Source organism: Zea mays, chromosome 1 (assembly GCF_902167145.1).
Source record: "Zea mays cultivar B73 chromosome 1, Zm-B73-REFERENCE-NAM-5.0, whole genome shotgun sequence".
NCBI classification, from domain to species: domain Eukaryota; kingdom Viridiplantae; phylum Streptophyta; class Magnoliopsida; order Poales; family Poaceae; genus Zea; species Zea mays.
This window is the reverse complement of record NC_050096.1, coordinates 100276699-100299118: the sequence shown is the minus strand read 5'-3', so window position 1 is coordinate 100299118 and position 22420 is coordinate 100276699.

Sequence of the window (22420 nt, the reverse complement as noted above, 5' to 3'; positions counted from 1 at the left end):
CATCGCGGGTGGTTTGTTCGTAGCACGAACGGTGGGCGCCAAATGTTGGAACTTGCTCTCCTGGGCAAGTTGATCCAACGTGGGAGTGAAAGCAACGTAAACAAGGTTTTAACTCAAGATGGCAATAGCTCTATTAATCTAGCCTCTCAAGGGCACTGTGCGGGGGTATTTATAGGTGCCTGAGTGCCCAGCATCTTGAGTTAAGGACGCATGTGCCCTCAGGCGCCCAGATTATCCCCGGACTATTCCCATAAAGTAGGGTCACAGACTGTAATTACAGGGAAGCCTTTACAAATTAGGCTCGTAATGCGTAGCGGCCGCCCAGAGCCTGTTACAATGGGCCGGTTCACGCGTGGGCCTGCATGTTGGACGAGGCCGCGTGATGGGACGACCTCGTCATAGGCCTTCGTCTTGCGACGCGTGGGACGAAGGGTTAAGTCTGCCAGTCGTCTTGTCTCCGTTGGTGCAGCGAGTCTAGCGAAAGCATCTAGCGAAGGGTGGCGTCTTCGCCTTCGCCCCAACATGGGCATTTAACCACCAAAATTATTTATAGGAAAAAGTTAACCCTATTTCCCTTTCAGGTACGTCAAAGGGAGTTTGCATCTATACCCCTCTTTAAGCTTCTGCATTTATTGTTCACTTGAGTTGTTGATTTACCATTCTTAGCTTAGCTCATAGACTAGTTGGTAGGTTTAGAACTTAGGTTGCAAAACTTATTTTGCGGTAGAGATAAACGCTCAAAACCTTAGTTGCACTAGCTCATTTGGTTATTTGCATAAGTTTTGTTTAAGAGATTAATTATTGGTCTAGTTTAGAGCGCGAGAAATATATGTCCTAATTCACCCACCCACCCCCTCCCCCTCTTAGGCGTCCTCGTTCCTTTCAAGTGGTATCGGAGACTAGTTTGGCTCATTAGGAACCTTTTTGGCTTAACTTCCATTGAGCCGACGCTAGATTAAGAGGATGGGATGGATACCCATAGGCTACCATAATTTAATAGTACTAACTTCCCCTATTATAGTGCTAGAATGGCATGTTACCTAGAAGTTGTTGATCTAGGTGTTTGGAGAGTCACTCACGACGGGATGAAACCTCCTCATAATCCCGAGAAGCAAACCGTGAGTGAAAACAATCATTTGAATGTTAGAACCAAAAATTGCTTATACAAATCTTTTAGCATGAAAATTTTCAAACAAGTATTTACTTTGAAAACTACTAACGAGATTTGGCTTAAATTGCATGAGCTCCATGATGCCACATCAAATGTCCGTGAGCATAAACGTTGCCTAGCTTTAAATGATTATAATTCTTTTACAATGAAAGAAAATGAGCTTTTTAGAGATGTTTTCTCGTTTGAACCTTATTGTTAATGAGCTCAATTCTATTGAAATTAATAAGCAAGGTTATGCAGACATTGTGAGCAAGACCATCTCCCTACTACCACAATAAAAAATATAGGAGCATCATCACCATCTTTCACAACATGGAGGACTTGTGCCAAATGACCTTGGCTCTATTGATCAAAAAAATCATGGCATTTGAAATGTCATGAAAGATGGGTTAAAAAGAGCCTACTTAATCAAGGTCATATGTGTTTGCATGTGAAGAGCACAAAAATATGACAGGCAAGAAGAAGGCTCAGAGCTCAAGTTCCTCAAGTGAAGAAAAGGAACATGAAGAAGGAGATGATGATGATGATGAAGATGATCCACCCTCAACACCATCCTTCGAGGATGAAGAAATGGTTCGGCATGTCTAAAAGGTAATGAGGATGATTCACAAGATTAATCCAATGGTTGCACCCCTGTAGGTCGAGGATCTTGTTTTTAACATTGATAGGAAAAGCAAAGAAAGAGATGGTGCTTGACATATGGGGAGAAGGGCCACTTCTAGGATAATTGCCCAAATAAGGCCGAACCTAAAAAGAGGAGTGTAGGATCTAGGACACCGGCTAGAGGGGGTGATTAGATGGTTTTGATAAAAATAAAATAAACTAGAGAAATTTAATCAAATCGACAAGAGATATAAAATTACTAGCCTTCATGAGACAGCAGAATATAATGAGCAATTTAAGCTAACACCACACAAGATAGACAATATACAAATTACCAACTACTTGTAAGTAATGTCTAAAAGTTGAGAGAGAGACACCGAAATTTATCTTGTGGTATTGGTGATTTGTCGTTCACCCCTAATCCACGTTGAGGTGGAATTCAAGCTCTCACTTGGTCCTCTACCAAGACACAGCTTGATCTTTGAGCGAAGTGGACAAGAACTCACTCAATACCTCGATTCCACTAGCGTCGTCTTTGCCGCTCCGGTGAGGTGGGCGTGAACCCCTCATAATCAATCCTACGGCTCCTCCACAGTCTTCACGGAAAGCTCGATGAAGACAACACCTGAGCCATCTAGGAGGCGACAACCTCCAAGAGTGACAAGTCGATGACGCTTGCCCGGTGTACCACCTAGTGCCTCAAAAGATCACAACGAATGCAAATGCACTAGAGCGTCTCAATCACTCACTAGAATGCGATCTCAATCAACTAGTGTGAGTATTTGAGTGGGAGGATCACAAATGAGCTCAATGTGTGCTAGGAGTGGCCAAGAGAGCCCTCACACACGAGCTCCACTTCTATTTATAGCCCTCAACACATACATAGTCGTTATCTGCAACTAGCACAGCTTATGCGCACACGCGGATGGTCCGCGCCCTATGGCCGGACGGTCCGCCGTACAAGTAACGGCTATATCGACCGTTTGAAACCTGTCAGAGCTGTCATAAAAGTCAAGGTTGGACGGTCCGGGACCTGACAACTTGGAATAACAGAGCGCTGGTCAGTCAAAGTAACTCGAGCGAACTGTCCGCCATTCATGGCCGGACGGTCCGCACATGGACCACTTACCGTCCGGCTAAAAATCCCGAACGGTCCATAGTACAAGGTCTCAAAAACACATCGTCCCTACCCAAACTCAATTCATCTTATGCGGACGGTCCGGCCTCCTGGTCCGGACGGTCCACCAAAGGGAGACAGAGACAGACGGTCAGCAGACCTCTCTAGCAGAGTCGCAGACGGTCCGGCCTTTTGGCCTAGACGGTCCGCCGATCACAGAGAAAATAGATTTTGCGCTAGTTCAAAAGAATCCTAATTTTGAAACCCGTAGCGTTGTTAGCCCTCATGCACATGATGTCGTTTATGCTCTACGAGGCACTAAGTTTTACACCATGCAAGTTCAATGACCCCTCTTAGTAGTATGATTGTTTATCCTATTAATCCGGTCAATTTCTTCTCTAAACACCTGCTGACCGGCAATAGCAAAAACCTATGTTTTACCTTTGCCTTCACTTGATCCACAATCAATGGTTATGAGTCCAAAAGACTTTACTGTGCCTGTGGTCCAGTCCTGCATTCTTATTTCTCCAAGAATTGTTAGTCCACAGTCAATTGTCATTAATTACCAAAACACCACTTAGGGGCCTAGATGATTCACAATCTCTCCCTTTTTGGTAATTGATGACAACATTGCATATTTTAGAGAAAAGTAAATTTTGTTTCCCAACCTTATTTACATTCTAGGTATAAGAAAGATTTGAGATGAGTTTTGAGTGACTTATCTTGATTTTGAGGTTCATCTGAAATGATGATAAGTCAGCACAGAAAAACTCAGAGAATAGGAATAACTCCCCCTATATGTGTGCATAGAGAATATCTAGATCACTAATTCACACACATAGTATATCAGAGTTTTGGCGGAGACCTTCCTATAATCTTGGTTATAGAAATAATAGTATGTAAAAAATGAAAGCAGCAAGAGAAATATTGCTTCGATTAACCATTAAAAATTCAACAGATAGTCTTAAAAGAGAAAAAAATTCAAACATAGTTCAAAGTAGTATAATGACTTAGTAGCATAAAGCATAAAACATATATACAGCAAGCTCCCCATGAATTTTGAATCTTCATTTCGCAAGCTCCCCCTGAATCATCACTTCTCTCCCCCTTTGGCATCAATTTCCACAAATGGGACATCACTACGCACTAGGTGGAGGACGAGTATACATATTGTAAAAGTGAGAGCTGAAGCTGTCAAATATTGGTGTGAACTGACTGAAATCATTCTGAAACTGTTGTTGTCTTTCATCCAGTGAGTGAATGTTGTCACTGGTAGACATAAATTCAAATTGGCTGGACAAGGCACCCATATTATCTTGAAATATTTGTTACATGTTGTTCATTCTGCTCATAATTGGATCATGCACAGTAGATTGAATATGAGAACGAAGATCGTTGAACTGTGTATGAACCCCATCCAGCTGAGTGTCAACAACAGTAAATCGATTAGGCAAATCAGAGAATTGGCCATCAAATGTGGATTGCATGTGATCAAACCGGTCATCAACATGTGACATCATGCCTTGAAACTGACCATCAATATGAGTCTAGAGCCCTTGATGCATTTGTTGAATATAGGGATCAAAATAGCCAGGTGCAGGCTGCCAGTATTGTCCTTACTGCTATGGAGGTGGAGGTGGTGGCATTTGCTGAGCGGGATGCGCTTCAGGCTGATCATCAAAAGCATCTCCCTACGCTCCCTCATCATCAGGAAACGAGGTGAGAGGCCTAGTAAGAAAACCAATTTTATTTTTGAATGGCCTGAACGGAGTGTGAGCAGTTTCACACCGCCCTTCGAATCTGGTTTTGGCTTTAATCAGAGCCATAATATATGAAGCATATGCAAGATTCTGGTTCTTGTCCATCTTCAGATCATTTAACTGTCGCATCATAAAGAGAACAACATCCATACCTCCCCCTTCATGACATGATCAATAATATTCCAGAATTTGTCCCAGATTCTGCTTTTGTCCCCACTCTTTGGAACATCAGAACATGGTGACTCCAGCAATCTTGTTGATGACTGCAGGATGATGGTGTAGGCCTAGAGTCTCGCCGAAACGCCTAGGTATACCCAGCCTGGTAGGTTCATAATATTGAGCAAAATTTTCAAACTGATCCTCAGTATAAAGATCTACTCCCTAAGAGATAATTGCATAATCCATACTATTAGCCGCTGCAAATTCAGCAAATGTAGCCACATATCGCTTAAACCCAGTCATCCAGACAATTAGCTGATCTTCAATATTGATTTCAGCAGTTGCAAGAAACTGCTTGATAGTTAGTTCATTGAAGTTAGTTCGTTGACCCATGAATTCATACAAACCACATGTCTGGAACTTAGTGAGTAATCCTTCCATAATTGTTTGACCCTGCATATAGTCTCAGTCAATAACTTGATGCTTATGAAATTTTATGTCCATCAGAGTACCCAGAAAACATCAAACTGTAACTGTTGGGTCTATGCTTCGTCGCCGAAGGTCTTCAAGGGAGAAGCTCAAAAGATACAAAGGTTGACACAGCGCCGAAGCTGTGAAGCAGGAAAGCTTCGGCATGTTCGCAGAAAAGGGAACCGACTTAAAGATGAAAAGGCCATTTAGACCTCGATAGAGTGCTATAGAATTATCACCAAATGTAAAGGGCATGTATGTAATTTTGTATGGGTCGTACCCCGTGCCTATAAATAGGTGAACAGTACCCCCGTACTGTTCACGGGGATTTTGCATTTGCTTTTGCGTCACACTTGTATTTTCATCTCCTTCCAAGCCGAAGGTACATTTATAATTCGATATTGTTTCTATTTCTCTATAATGATATAATAAAGTTAAATTGATAATGTTATATGATTATTCATGCTATCTTTTATGTTTCATATGCTTCGTCTTTCATTAATGTATACTGTGATTATGAAGGTTCGTCCTTCATAACCTTCGTCCGAAGATCGTTATATCCTAAGGGAAATAATGCTTCAAAGGACGAAGGACTTTATCGTTTAACATTCTCTGTGTTGCCTTGTTCTTAACTCATAGCATTTGAGAACAAGTCCCCAACATTGGCGCCCACCGTGGGTGAACTCACTTCCACTTTTTTAGCTGATGGCTTCGTTCAACGACCAAGCTGGAGCTGCTTCGGCATGTTCGAAGCTGGTGCTCCCGATCACAGGTGGCTCGTCCTCAGAGCCAGCTAACAAGAAACAGAAGAAGGAAGCACAGAGAAGGGTACAGCATGTTGGGGTGCAGGGACCCTTCATTAAGTCAAGATGGTCTCACATTCCTATTACCTTCTCCCAAGAGGACCTTCAGCTCAAAGACTACCCACACAACGATGCCATGGTTATCTCTTGTGTTATCAAAGGATTTCTGGTCCACAATGTCTTGGTTGATACAGGCAGTGCAGCTGACATCATTTTTGCTAAGGCCTTCAGGCAAATGCAAGAGCCAGAAGATAAGATTCATGATGCTATACATCCTCTCTGTGGCTTCGGAGGAAGACAGATCGTAGCACTGGGCAAGATCACCATGTCAGTGACCTTCGGGTTTATCAACAACACTAGAACTGAGCAAGTTGTGTTTGACATTGTTGACATGGAATACCCTTACAATGCAATTATTGGTCGTGGTACTCTCAATGCCTTCGAAGCAATCCTTCATCCTGCCTATCTTTGCATGAAGATACCTTCGGATCAGGGACCCATTGCTATCCATGGAAGTCAGGAAGCTGCAAGAAGAGCCGAAGGAAATTGGACTGACTCAAAAGCAATCCATAACATAGATGGAGCTGAAGCTTGTGAACAGTACAAATTCAGAAGGGAGAAAGCAGCTTCAGCAGATCAGCCGAAGCCTATGCTCTTATGTGAGGACATAGCAGAGCAGAAGGTGCTGTTAGGCTCTCAATTATCCGAAGAGCAGGAAAAAACCTTGATAAGGTTTTTGTTCAATAACAAAGATGTTTTTGCATGGTCAGCCAATGATCTATGCGGAGTTAATAGGGATGTTATTGAGCACTCGCTCAATATCGATCCATCCTTCAGACCCAGAAAGCAAAGGCTTCGGAAAATGTCAGATGATAAGGCCGAAGGTGCTCGCAACGAAGTCAAAAGACTCCTCAGTGCAGGAGTTATTAGAGAAGTGAAGTACCCAGAATGGCTGGCTAACACTGTTATGGTAAAAAAGGCCAATGGCAAGTGGCGAATGTGCATCGATTTTACAGATCTTAACAAGGCTTGTCCGAAGGATGAATTCCCACTACCAAGGATAGACTCTTTAGTTGATGCAGCAGCTTCGTCAGAGCTCATGAGTCTGTTAGACTGCTATTCAGGCTATCATCAAATTTGGATGAAGAAGGAAGATGAGCCGAAGACTAGCTTCATCACTCCAAGTGGCACATATTGCTATCTTCGGATGCCTGAGGGGCTCAAAAACGCTGGAGGAAGTTTCAGCCGAATGACTGCGAAGGTTCTTCAATCTCAAATAGGCAGAAATGTGCTAACTTATGTTGATGACATCATTGTCAAAAGCACGAAGCAGGAGAATCATATTGCTGATCTGCAGGAGACCTTCGCCAGTTTCAGGCAAGCTGGCTTAAAGTTAAATCCAGAAAAATGTGTCTTCGGAGTGAAGAAGGGGAAATTTCTTGGATGCTTGGTTTCAACAAAGGGAATTGAAGCCAATCCAAGTAAAATTGAAGCTATACTTCGGATGGAGCCACCAACTACAAAGAAGGGGGCTCAAAGATTGACAGGAAGATTGGCATCTCTCAATAGATTCATATCCAGATCAGCAGAGAGAAATTTACCATTCTTCGAAGTGCTGAAGTCGGCCGAAGTCTTTCAATGGGGACCAATCCAGCAGAAGGCTTTCGAAGAACTGAAACAGTATTTGATAGATCTAACAACATTGACTCCACCAATGCCAGGGGCTCCTTTATTATTATATGTGGCAGCTTCGCACTCAGCGGTAAGTGCAGCGCTTGTCCAGGAGAAGCTTGATGGTCAAGTCAAAAGGCAGGTCCCAATATATTTTGTTTCCGAGGTCCTTAGTTTATCAAAGAAAAATTATACAGAGTTGGAGAAGATATTGTATGCTGTCTTGATGGCCTCCAGGAAGCTTCGGCACTATTTTCAAGCTTACAACATAATTGTTCCTTCATCACAACCTCTGAAGGATATTATGAGGAACCGAGAAGCTACTGGAAGGATTGGAAAATGGGCTGCAGAGCTCAATGAATTTTGTATTGAATATGTTCATAGATCTTCGATTCAGTCACAGGCACTGGCAGACTTTATTGCTGATTGGACGCCAGGGGCTCAGGAGGGGGAAATGAATAAAGACAACGAAGCCTGGACAGTGTTTTGTGATGGATCTTGGGGAACCTTCGGAGCAGGAGCGGCTGCTGTGTTGGTTTCACCTTCTAAAGTCAAAACTTGTTACGCGGCAAAGCTTGATTTTAATTGCACAAACAACATTGCTGAGTACGAAGCATTGATTCTAGGTCTTCGGAAGTTAAAAGCAATGGGAATCAGAAGAGCCATACTTAAAACTGATTCCCAGGTTGTTTCGGGTCATATTGACAAAAGTTGCAAAGCTAAGGATCCGAAGCTTGAAAAATATCTGGATATGGTTCGAAGAGTTGAAGCTTCCTTCGAAGGGTTTTCTGTCAAAAATATCCCTCGAGGACAAAATGAGCATGCTGATTTGCTAGCTAAGTCAGCAGCACAGGGGCTGCCTTTACCTTCGGATGTATTTTTCGAAACAATAAAAGCACCTTCGGTGGAACTTCTTGAAAGAGCAGTTCTTAATATATCTCCTGTTTTTAGCGAAGATTGGAGAACCGAGATCATCTCTTACCTTCAGGGTAAATTTCTTTCAGATGACGAAGCTTATAACAAGAGGATAGAAGCAAGAGCTCGTCCATATGTCATGATAGAAGGGGAGTTGTATAAACATGGAGTTTGTGCTCCGCTGCTCAAATGCTTATCCAGAACCGAAGGTATAGAGTTAATGAAAGAAATACATGCAGGCCTGTGTGGATCTCACATCGGATCTAGGCCGTTACTCGGAAAAATTTTCCGTCAAGGGTTTTATTGGCCGAAGGCAGCTTCGGATGCAGCAGAATTGGTTCAAAAGTGCGAAGGTTGTCAGAAATGTGCAAGAGATCAAAAACAACCTTCGTCCTTGACACAGCTCATACAACCCACTTGGCCATTGCAAAGGTGGGGCCTTGACTTGTTAGGTCCGTTACCACCGGCCCAAGGGAACCTGAGATATGTTGTGGTAGCTGTGGAATATTTTTCTAAATGGATTGAGGCGAAGCCTTTAGCCATAATAACTTCGGCTACCGTCCAAAAGTTTTTCTGGCAGAATATTGTTTGTCGTTTCGGGGTGCCAAAGGCTATCACTGTGGACAATGGAACACAGTTTGACTCCGAAGCTTCAGGGATTTCTGTGACCAAATTGGTACGAAGATCCATTTTGCATCAGTCAGGCACCCGGAGTCAAATGGACTCGTTGAAAGAGCCAACGGCATTATAATGACAGGTATAATGAAGCTAATCTTCAATCAACCTAGAGGAAAATGGCCAGATCAGCTAACCAAAGTGGTGTGGAGCCACAACACGACAACATCAAGGTCTACAGGCTTCACTCCATTCAAGTTGTTATTCGGTGACGAAGCAATAACTCCAGAGGAAGCTAAAACCGGATCAATAAGGATAGTAGCTTCGGCAGAATCAGATTCCGAAGCTGCTTATTCTATAGAAAAATATGCTTTAGAAGGGATCAGACTGCAAGCTGTGGAGAATATCAATAAATATCAAGCTGAAACAGTCAAATGGCGGGATAGAAAGGTTCGGCTAAAAAATATTGAGCCAGGGCACTTGGTGCTTCGGAGGGTGGCCAACCCGGAAACAGTGGGCAAATTGCAGTTGAAATGGGACGGGCCTTTCTTAGTAGCATCTTCGTCAAGACCCGGTTCATACAGATTGAAAGATATGGACGGCAATGACATTCCTAGGTCTTGGAATGCGGATGAGCTTCGGCGATATTATGTATAATTCGATGTAATTTTTCATATTTTTATTTTTTCTTTCATGGCACCCTTTTCCTTTCCAAAGGGGGAGAAAGGTTTTTAATGGGGCCAGCATATGTAATTTCCTTTTTTAGTCTTATAAGAGCAAAATCCCCCAAAGAATGTAAATGTAAAAGTTGGGAGCGCACCATCGAGTGCCAAAAAGTAAAAACGAAGAAGCTCCAAAGACGTTCCTAAGGGAATGCAGAGCTTACAGCGAAAAGTCAACGCTGATTCCGCCAAAAGTAAAGGCGAAGAAGCTCCAAAGACGTTCCTAAGGGAATGCAGAGCTTACAGCGAAAAGTCAACGCTGATTCCGCCAAAAGTAAAGGCGAAGAAGCTCCAAAGACGTTCCTAAGGGAATGCAGAGCTTACAGCGAAAAGTCAACGCTGATTCCGCCAAAAGTAAAGGCGAAGAAGCTCCAAAGTCGTTCCTAAGGGAATGCAGAGCTGAGGTGTGATTGTTTTTAAGAAAATAATGGCTATGAATATGGCTTCGGATACGTGTTTGGCCATTCATTTGCACATCACATTACATCATAGCATTTGCATTCATAAACATCCATCTAGGCATATGTAGGATAATCTTCATCGCATAAAATGGTTGCTTCGGCAAGAAGAGAAAAAAGAAAGGGAAAAAAGAGCTTCGTGCACAAAGAAGAAGGGAAAATGTTGTTTTCCATGAAGGAGAGCTTCGGAAAAAAGGAAAATATTGTTTTCTATGCTTCGTTGCGTACGAAAAGAAGGGAAGGTGTTTTTTCGCCTTCGGCTCAAAAAAGGAAATTTCGTCCACATCAAAGCATTTCTCATACATCAGTGAAAGGTTAAGGATATATTACAAGGTATGAACAGCATACATTAAAAACAAGTTTCGTTTACATTCACAAAAGTTATCTCAAAAATTTTTTTTTTAAGTACTGTCTGCAGTCTACTATCTAAATCTCCAAGGAGCTTCGGCTTCGGCATTATTTTTGGTCATCAGCTTCGGCTTCATCATCCTACATGAATAAGGTCGTTGGAAGTCAAAATCAAGTTTACAGAAAAAGGTAAGCACAAGGTATGATTTCTTACTGGATCAAGGTGGCTACGAGCTTCGTCTCCAGCTTTCTCTCGACCACCTTTTGTCCATATCATTTTTACAAATCGATTCGAGATGCTTCGGGCGAGATCAGGGATGTCATCCAGGATTGATGGTGACAAAGTGAAATTTGGCCTGTTGACAATTTTCCCATGATCACAGCCAGCCTTCAGGAAGGCTGCAGCAGTCCCTCGGGAAGCCACCCAGGCACAGAAGTCGCCATGCCCAGCTATGACTTCGTCGAGCTCGTCAATCTCCCCCTCAATATGTTCAAAGGTTTTTGGCAGATCTTCAGCTGAGGGGGTAAATTTTCCACTACTGGCTCCAACCGAGTAAAAAATCTTTCTTAGTCGTTGAATGCACTTGTTGCTAAATTCCAGGCATTTTTCTTGAAGATTTGTCAGTAATTTTCTCAAATCCGAATTTTGCTGAGCTTCGGCTTCAAGTTTTGCATTGAGATCTTGTTTTTCCCGTTCGAACTGCTCAGACTGGCGGAGAAGCTTTGTGTTCAGTTCTGATATTTTTGCTTCAGCTTCCGCCAGTAAACCTTCGGCTGCCTGGAGCTCAAAGTTCTTTTTCTCAAAAGCATCTGATTGCTCCTTTATTTTGTTTTCCAAATTTCCAATTATAACTTCATGCTTTTTATCTTCAAGATCTTGCTGCATTTGCAAGGCTTTGCTCAATAGCATGCTCTACATAAACACGACCTTCGTCAGACATGTTTTTATTAGAAGCAATAAAAGTTAAGGGACAAGTCATTCACCTTGAAGTTGGAGTAAAATAAACTACCAACGACATGTTGTCGTCGGTAGCGGCTGATGTCTGTTTCTAGCTTCGGGAATCCAATACTCTTGGACAGAGTACTGATAACTTTGGCCCCTGTTTGGTCCCGAATACACTCTAATTTCTCGTCATCAACGCCTCCGAAGAGGAGTGCCCCAGGTTTGTATCCACAGGATTGGGCATACTCTTTAAGCTCTTCTATTTCAGCTTTTGTTAGATGTTCTCCAACTAAGTTTTGGAACGCGAAGGCTGCGGTCATCAATTGATCTTCTTTTTTGGAATAATTGCCAAGTATTTCATTACACATTGCTTCAATCGTATCTAGCCACTCTTGGCAAGGTGCTTTAAAGTACTTTTTAAACTTGAAATAGTAAGGTAAACGTACGAGTTCACCTTCTTTCTTTTCCCCCTGTAGCTTCGGCATTTCCCATTCTCTCAAACTGGGAAAAACTTTGAATGCTAAAAACTCTTGAACCAGGTCCCTTGTGCTGATATGCTCTGCAATAATTCTGAATTCACTCATTGCTTGTTGTGTTGGACCTTCGGGTGTCATATTGCAGCGAGGTCGGGTTTCTCCGAAGATTAATTCCAGCGGGCTTTGTACAAGCTTTTCCTTGTCGTCATCAACCTTGACATAGAACCACTCTGATTTCCAGCCTGCTGCCCACTTGCTTCGGTAGCTAATTACAGGGAACTTTGTAGTTTTCCGATATGCAAAGTTATAGCAACCAAAATTATCGTGCAATCCATCTTTTCTAGCCTTTGTTTGATAATGTAGCTCGTGAACCCGGCAGAAGCTGTCTGCAAATGGTTCCACTGCTTGGCTTCGGAGTGCCCAGATATAAACAATAAGCCTAACGATAGCGTTAGGGGTCAGCTGATGGAAATAGATACCGAACCTCTTCAGTACCTCTCCAATAATCCCATGTAGGGGGAACCTTAATCCAGCCTTTAGAAAACTTTTAAAAATAACAATCTCATCCTTCTCTGGCTTCGGGGTAGTCTCTTCTCCACCGAAGCGCAACAGCTTCTTCTGATTTTCAGTAAAAAAGCCCGATTTTACCATCTTGGATAGATCAGTCTTCGAAACAGTAGATTTTCCGAAGTCCAAGTGGCTCGGCTTGCTTGGCATGGCAATGCGGTAATCATCTTCAGAATCAGTTTCCTCAATATCTTCTTCCTCTCCTTCAGCGATTGCTTGTTCTGTATCATCATGAGGGATCCTTCCCGAAGTCACTAGACCCGATCGTTGCATGGCTTCGGAGATGGGGAGAGTCTCCGAAGCTTCAGTTTCTTCTCCCTCGCGCTCAACCCTGGCGGTAGAGCGGACTCTGGCCATTCAATTATGAACTTGTGAAACTTTAAAATTTTCTTCCTCCGAAGCAGGTTTCAAACTGCAGCTTCGTCCGGTTCTAACAGACAAGCTTCGGTGATGGTTAAAAATTTTGGCAGGAAAACAGTGCAAATAGCAATGAATGCTGTGGTAACTTCACACCTACTCGTCTGTTTATATAGTGCTGCAGGTAAGAAGGCGAAGCGCCACAGTTTTTACACCAGGCGCACACCCGCTTGCGCTCGCTGCGCAGTGGACCGCAGGGACAAACAGTAAACTCTGCAAGGTGGGACCGCTACGTGCTGGGAAACTAAATCGTTTCTCGGCAACGAGCTCAGGGAAGGTGTTTTTTGGACCTTCGGCTCCCCGAAGCTTAAGAGACTTTTTTCACGGATCAAGCTCGTTACGAAAAACGATCTAGCACCGCGAAAGGGGCTACTGTTGGGTCTATGCTTCGTCGCCGAAGGTCTTCAAGGGAGAAGCTCAAAAGATACAAAGGTTGACACAGCGCCGAAGCTGTGAAGCAGGAAAGCTTCGGCATGTTCGCAGAAAAGGGAACCGACTTAAAGATGAAAAGGTCATTTAGACCTCGATAGAGTGCTATAGAATTATCACCAAATGTAAAGGGCATGTATGTAATTTTGTATGGGTCGTACCCCGTGCCTATAAATAGGTGAACAGTACCCCGTACTGTTCACGGGGATTTTGCATTTGCTTTTGCGTCACACTTGTATTTTCATCTCCTTCCAAGCCGAAGGTACATTTATAATTCGATATTGTTTCTATTTCTCTATAATGATATAATAAAGTTAAATTGATAATGTTATATGATTATTCATGCTATCTTTTATGTTTCATATGCTTCGTCTTTCATTAATGTATACTGTGATTATGAAGGTTCGTCCTTCATAACCTTCGTCCGAAGATCGTTATATCCTAAGGGAAATAATGCTTCAAAGGACGAAGGACTTTATCGTTTAACATTCTCTGTGTTGCCTTGTTCTTAACTCATAGCATTTGAGAACAAGTCCCCAACAGTAACTGAGTATGGAAGTACTGGATGTTGGTGTCATTGGGAAGTGAAAATTGATCCACAGTCCTCCTAGAGGAATACTCAGCCATGGAAAATCGCATCTTGGGATATGTCCATCCTGTAATATCAATAGGATAGTCTGGATGAGAGTGGGGAGCATCTTCAGTATCCAATGAAACACTACCTTCAGCTGATGATTGAGCCTCAGAGTCTGTGGCAGGGTTATAGTCTAAATCGTCTGCACGACAGTATTTGGACATAAATCGCCCTGCAAGCTTCTTATTGAGACCACCGAAGCCACTGAAAATAGAATATAAAGAATCCCAAAAATAGAAAATTTTATCAATCCAATGGTTCGTATAGATGAGTTTATATATAATAAACTTGAGAATGTAGTCTTTTGTATATATAGTATTGCCATCATGTAATAAGAATAAATGATCAAAAATAGGAGATAAATATCACAAAAAAGGAGCATGCTAGAGATCAAACCGAATGCAACACATGTGTACTCATATTCAAGCAACATTTGAGAGATCAATTATATTCATTTCACTCCTCAATTTGCAAAACCTTACTTCATATAGCGGCTTTGTAAATATATCCGCCAGTTGATCATCTGTGCCGATAGAATAAACAGAGATATCTCGTTTGCCAACATGATCTCTTAGGAAATGATGCCTAATATCAATGTGCTTCGTTCTTGAGTGTTGAACGAGATTTGTGACCAATTTTATGGCACTTTCATTATCACACAAGAGAGGAATATTTTTGAATGAAATCTCATAATCCAATAAGGTTTGTTTCATCCATAATAATTGAGCGCAACAATTACCTTCTGATATATATTCTGCCTCGGTGGTAGAAAGAGCAACCGAGTTTTGTTTCTTGGATGACCATGAAACAAGAGACCTTCCAAGAAATTGACAACATCCTGATGTGCTCTTCCTATCAACCTTACAACCTGCATAGTGCGAATCCGAATAACCAATTAATTCAAATTGAGCACCCTTGGGATACCATAGACCAATATTGGGGGTATGCTTCAAATATGATAGAATTCTTTTAGCAGCCTTTAAGTGAACCTCTCTAGGTGATGCTTGAAACCGAGCACACATGCAAACACTAAACATAACATCGGGCCTAGATGCGGTAATGTAGAGCAAACTACCAATTATTGAATGAAAAAGTTTTTGATCAACAATTGTACCTCCCTCATCTAAATCAAGATGACCATTTGTTGCCATAAGAGTCTTAATAGATTTTGCATTTTCCAAGCCAAACTTTTTGAGCATATCCTTTAAATATTTAAATTGGCTTACAAAGATTCCATCTTTCAATTGTTTGATTTGAAGATCGAGAAAGAAGCTCAATTCTCCTATCATGGACATTTCAAACTCATTTGACATCATTTTGCCAAACTCATCACAAAATAGCTCATTAGTTGATCCAAAAATGATATCATCAACATAAATTTGACAAACAAATAAATCTTTACCAATTCTTTTAGTGAATAGAGTAGTGTCAACTTTCCCAATTTTGAAGTCTTTGGAAAGCAAGAAATCCCTAAGCCTTTCATACCAATCGTGTGGAGCTTGCTTAAGCCCATAGAGAGCCTTAGAGAGCTTGTACACGTGGTTAGATCTTTTGGGATCCTCAAAACCAGGAGGTAGTTCCATGTATACTAGTTCACTAATCTTACCATTCAAGAAGGCACTCTTAACATCCATTTGGTAGAGCTTGATATTATGAGCACAAGCATAGGCGAGAAGGATTCAAATGGCTTCCAATCTTACCACGGGTGCCATGTCTCACCAAAATCCAATCCTTCTACTTGTGTATAACCTTGTGACACTAGTCTTGCTTTTTTCTTACCACCAAACCATCTTCATTATGCTTGTTTCGAAATACCCATTTGGTTCCAATAACATTGTGATTCTTTGGTCTTTCAACAAGCTCCCAAACTTCATTACGGGTAAAGTTATTTAATTCTTCTTGCATTGCATTCACCCAATCAACATCAAGTAGAGCTTCATCTCTAGAAGGTTAGGTTCAATGCAAGATACAAAAGAGAAGTGTTCACAAAATGAAGCAATATGTGATTGAGTTTGAACACCCTTACTTATATCACCCACAATTTTATTTGGTGGGTGATCTTGATTGAATGATGAATTCTTGAAGTAATTTGAAAATCACTAGTTGAAGCTTGAGGAGGGATCGAATGACCCGGGATATCTTGAACATGATCATCCTCAATTTCATCATTATGTTGGCTTTGTTGAATTTCCTCATTAAGGTTGAAGAGGATGGAATGACAACCATACTATCATCATCGTCTTCCATTGGCTTTATTTCACCGATAGCCATAGTTTTCATAGCTTTCTCAAATGAACTCCACCAACATCATCAAGGTTTTCCTTTTCATCTTGAGAACCATTTGTTTCATAGAACTCTATATCACATGCTTCTTCAATGATCCCATGAGTTTTGTTGAAAACTCTATATGCCTTGCTATTTGATGAATATCCAAGGAGAAAGCCTTCATCACATTTTTTTCAAATTTAGAGAGTCGACTACCCTTCCTCAAAATATAGAATTTGCAACCGAACACCCTAAAATAAGAAATGTTTGGCTTTCTTCCAATAAGCAATTCATAGGGAGTCTTTTTCAAGAGTTTGTGGCAATATAATCTACTTCATGCATGACAAGCGGTATTAATGGCTTCGACCCAATAAGAGTCTGTCACATTATATTCGGCTTACATAGACCTAACCATATCAATAAGAGTCCTATTTTTCCTCTCAACAATTCCATTTTGTTCCGATGTATATTTGGAAGAGAATTCATGTTTAATGCCCTTATCATCACAATATTCATCAATTCTAGCATTTTTGAATTCTGACCCATTATCACTTCTAACTTTCTTGATGTCAAAATCAAATTGATTTTGGGCCAATATAGCAAATGACTTAAATGTTTTAAATACATTTGATTTATCTCGAAAAAAATAGACCTAAGTAAATTTAGAATAATCATCCATAATTACAAGACAATAGGAATTACCAACAATACTCATGAAATATGTTGGTCCAAAAAGATCCATGTGAAGTAATTCCAATGGTCTATGAGTAGACATTTGACTCTTGTAGGGATGAGTATTTTCCACTTGCTTCCCGGCTTGACATGAACTACACAATTTGTTCTTTTCAAATTTCACATCCTTCAACCCTCGGACTAAATCATGCTTGGATAACTGATTCAATTGTCTCATACCAACATGACCAAGTCTTCTATGCCATAGCCAACCTAGTGAAGCCTTAGAGAATATACAAGTTGTAAGTTTTGCCTCATTAGATGAAAAATCAACAAGATAAAGATTTTCATGTCTAAAACCTTTGAATATTAGACTGCTACCCTCAACACTTGAGATGACAACATCATCAACGGTAAAATTGCAACTCAAACCCAAATCACATAGTTGAGCTACGGATAGAAAATTAAAGTTAAGAGATTCAACTAAGAGTACATTTGAAATAGAATAGTCATTTGAAATAGCAATTTTACCCAAACCTTTAACCTTTCCTTTGCGATTGTCTCCAAAAGTGATGCTATCATAGGTTGAGCAACCTTCCTCACTCATTTCGGTGAACATCCTCATATCACCGGTCATATGTTGAGTACAACCACTATCCAACACCCAATGATTTCCTCCCGCCTTGTAATTTACCTATAAAAGGAAATCAATCTCTTTTAGGTACCCAAATTTGTTTGGGTCCTCAGATGTTAGTGACCAAGGATTTTGGCACCCAAATTTCTTTATTTTTGGTACCAACAATTGAAGTGCCAACAAACTTAGCATATACACCTTTTGTATTATGTGAAAGGACATAGCAATGCTCAAAACATGGTAAGGATACAATTTTGAATTTAGGACATTTTTTCTTGACATGTCCCTTCTTGTGGCATTTGTCACACTTTATCACATTCTTTCACAAACATGGTCTTTTGCTTTACAAAGCATTCTTTCCTTTCTTAGGTAGATACCCAAGACCCTCACGATTAAGAGAGCAACGTTGACTTCCCAAGATAAAATCATGTTTAGCTTTTCCACCATATGCTTTCTCTAAGTCATGAGTTAGAGCATTTACTCTTCCTACCAAAGCTTCATTTTCAATAATGATGTTTGATTCATCACAACCAATATCATCATTCTCAAGAGAAATTTTACATTTGTCACAAATGAAACTAGTAGGTTGTGAATCACGTGTAGAGCTATCAAGTAAGTCACAAGTGATTCCAACATCTTTGGTGACCACAACGACTTCATGCACAAGAGGTGAGTTTTGAGACTCCACAAGGCTCTCACAACTTTCTTTTAGATTGTTGTGGGATGTCTTGAGCTCCTCAAAAGACACTTGAAGGTTTTTGTATAGTTCCTTCAAGGTCCTAATTTTTTCTTTTTCTTTGTGCATGTAGTCATCGGCCTCACCCAACATTCTAACAAGATCATCATAAGAATATCCATCATCATCAATATCATCAATGTCATCATCAATGTCATTTAAATCGATTATGATTTTTACCTTAGCATCTCCTTTTCCATAAGACAATGAGGAGATGAGAAAAGTGAGGGAGCCTCCTTGATAGCAATTCCGACATTTAGTTTAGATAAAGAATCATCATCATCATCCAAGCTTGCATCCAAATCCCATTCAACTAGATAGGCTTTGCCATCCCTCTTCTTGTGATAGAACTTCTTTTTCTTCTTATCATCTCCATCCTTACCCTTGTTCTTCTTGCTTGGATAATTCATGGCAATGTGACTGGGTTCCCCACACTCAAAACATTTTCTCTCATTGAAGGCATTTCTTCTTGATGGTTGTCCCCTTCTAGGTTGACCCTTCTTTTTCCTCATGAACTTGTTAAATTTCTTCACAAAGAGAGCTAATTACTCATCACTTTCACTTCCATTTCATTCATCTTCACTTTTTTCCTTTTCAATTGCCTTTGAAACTTTAGCTTTGAGAGCTATTGATTCCCCTTTTCACCGTTTTAGCCAAACTCATAGCTTCGGCATGAGATTTCTTGAATATGTCTTGAGTAAAAATTTCTCCCAATACTTCGGTTGGAGAGGTAGTGGAAAATCACTCCTTACTAACATGGTCACAATAGTGTCATAATTTTTCGAAAGAGATCTAAGAAACTTGTGAGTGAAATCCACATCTGGTACATTAAAACCAAGTCCCTTGAGCTCATTCACTATCTCATTTAAGCAATTAAACATGTCAGACACATTTTCATCTTCCTTCATGAGAAATTGCTCAAACTTTCCTTTGCATACATACAACTTTGCACTCTTCACAATTGTGGTTCCTTCATTAATTTCCACTTGCTTTGTCCAAATCTCATGAGCGGTTGTGAGATTTTTGATGCGGTTGAACTCATTTATGTCTAATGCATCATAGAATACATTCATAGCTTGATCATTGGTTAGAATATTCTCATGATCATTGAGTGATGGTTCATCTTCCTTTAATACAAGAAATCCATCTCTAACAATTGGCCAAATCTTTCCTCCCATAGATTCAAGATGCATTAGTATTCTTATTTTCCAATAGTCATAATTGTTCCCATCAAAATGCGGGGGCTTCCCATGTGCACATTGTTGTTACTAGCCATTTTGTCCAACTCCGGGATGATAAAATCCACAATCAATGGAGTCCTTGGCTTTGATACCACTTGTAGGATCTAGGACACCGGCTAGAGGGGGTGAATAGACAGTTTTGACTAAAAATAAAATACACTAGAGAAATTTAATCAAATCGACAAGAGATATAAAATTACTAGCCTTGATGAGACAACAAAATATAATGAGCAATTTAAGATAACACCACACAAGATAGACAATATACAAATTACTAACTACTTGTAAGTAATGTATAAAAGTTGAGAGAGAGACACCGAAATTTATCCCGTGGTATCGGTGATTTGCCATTCACCCCTAATCCATGTTGAGGTGGAATTCAAGCTCTCACTTGCTCCTCTACCATGACACGACTTGATCTTTGAGCCAAGTGGACAAGAACTCACTCAATACCTCGATTCCATTAGCGTTGCCTTTGCCGCTCAGGCGAGGTGGGCGTGACCCCTCACAATCAATCATGTGTAGGGATGAAAACGGACAGAAACGGACAGAAAACCCCTCTCCTGTTTCCGTATCCGCATTTTATCATCGGAAACGGGATCGGGTCCGGAATAGTCGGGAACGGAAACGGGAGCGGGATAAACGGAATTGCGAAAACGAACGGAAACGGAAATACTAACGGAAACTCATAATTTAATACAAATAGAAATGTTATTGATGTTTGACTAGTGATTGATTGGCAGAACAATAACATAAAACAAATAGATATAGAGATGCAACATTCTATTGTTGTTTGGTTGCTAAATGTGTACATTTAGCTACATCCGATGTTGTTTAAGATTTTAGATCACTTGTCATTTGAAAAGAGCCGGTGGTTGCAATGGCCAATTGTGCTATAATTTGTCACCTAAATGCACGAGGATTTAGTATATATATTAATGCATATTAGACTCGTCCCATATTTGTCAAATACGGAATAAATACGGGTTCAATCCGAAAAAACGGGATCCCGCAAAAATGGACGGAATAAGCCCTCTCCCGTTTCTGTCCCGTTTCCATATTTTTCCGTAAATACGGAAACGATCGGGTCAAATCTAGAAAACGGTACGGATCGGGACGAGATTTTTTTCGTCCGTTTTCAACCCTGATCATGTGGCTCCTCCACAGTCTTCACTTAGAGCTCGAAAGAGATAACACCCGAGCCGTCTAGGAGGCGGTAACCTCCAAGAGTAACAAGTCGATGACGCTTGCCCGGTGTACCACCTAGTGCCTCAAAATATCACAACGAATGCAAATGCACTAGAGCGTCTCAATCACTCACTAGAATGCGATCTCAATCAACTAGTGTGAGTATTTGAGTGGGAGGATCACAAATGAGATCAATGTGTGCTAGGAGTGGCCAAGAGAGCCCTCACACACGAGCTCCACTTCTATTTATAGCCCTCAACACATGCATAGCCATTATGTACAACTAGCACAGCTTCTGCGCACACGCGGACGGTCCGCGCCCTATGGTCGGACGGTCCGTCGTACCAGTAACGGCTATATCGACCGTTTGAAACCTGTCAGAGCTGTCAGAAAAGTCAAGGCCCAACGGTCCGCCCTCTAGGGCTGGACAGTCCAAGGCCTTACAACTTGGAATAACAGAGCGTTGGTCAGTCAAAGTAACTCGAGTGGAATGTCCGACATTCATGGCCGGACGGTCCGCACATGGACCACTTACCGTCCGGCTAAAAATCCCAGACGGTCTGTAGTACAAGGTCTCAAAAACACATCGTCCCTGTCCAAACTCAATTCTTCTTATCGGTCTGTAGTACAAGGTCTCAAAAACACACCGTCCCTGTCCAAACTCAGTTCTTCTTATGCGGACGGTCCGGCCTCCTGGCCCGGACGGCCCGCAAAAGGGAGATAGAGACAGACAGCCAAGAGTCCTCTCTGGCAGAGTCGCGGATGGTCCGGCCTTCTGGCCCGGATGGTCTGCCGACCACAGAGAAAATAGATTTTGCGCTAGTTCAAAAGAATCCTAATTTTGAAACTCGTAGCGCTGTTAGCCCACATGTTGTCGTTTATGCTCTACGAGGCACTAAGTTTTACACCATGCAAGTTCATTGACCCCTCTTAATAGTACGTCTATTTATCCTATTAATCTGGTCAATTTCTTCTCTAAACACATGCTGACCGGCAAAAGCAAAAACATATGTTTTACCTTTGCCTTCACTTGATCCACAATCAATGGTTATGAGTTCCAAAGATTGTGTCCTGTGGTCCAGTCCTACATTCTTATTTCTCCAAGAATTGTTAGTCCACAGTCAGTTGTCATTAATTACCAAAACACCACTTAGGGGCCTAGATGATTCACAAGGAGGAGCAAAGGCAAAGCGCTCACAACAATCAAGACTTGGGATGATTCTTCAAGGGAAGATGAACCAACAAGGAGTCTCAGCCATTGCTCTTCATCTTGGTCATCTCACAAATGTCTTATGTCAAAAGGCAACACAAATGATCCATCGTACTAAATAAAATGCTTAATTAAAAATTTTGAAATCTAAGTTGGTTAGATCTAAAAATGGTTATAAGAATTTGCTAGAAAAAC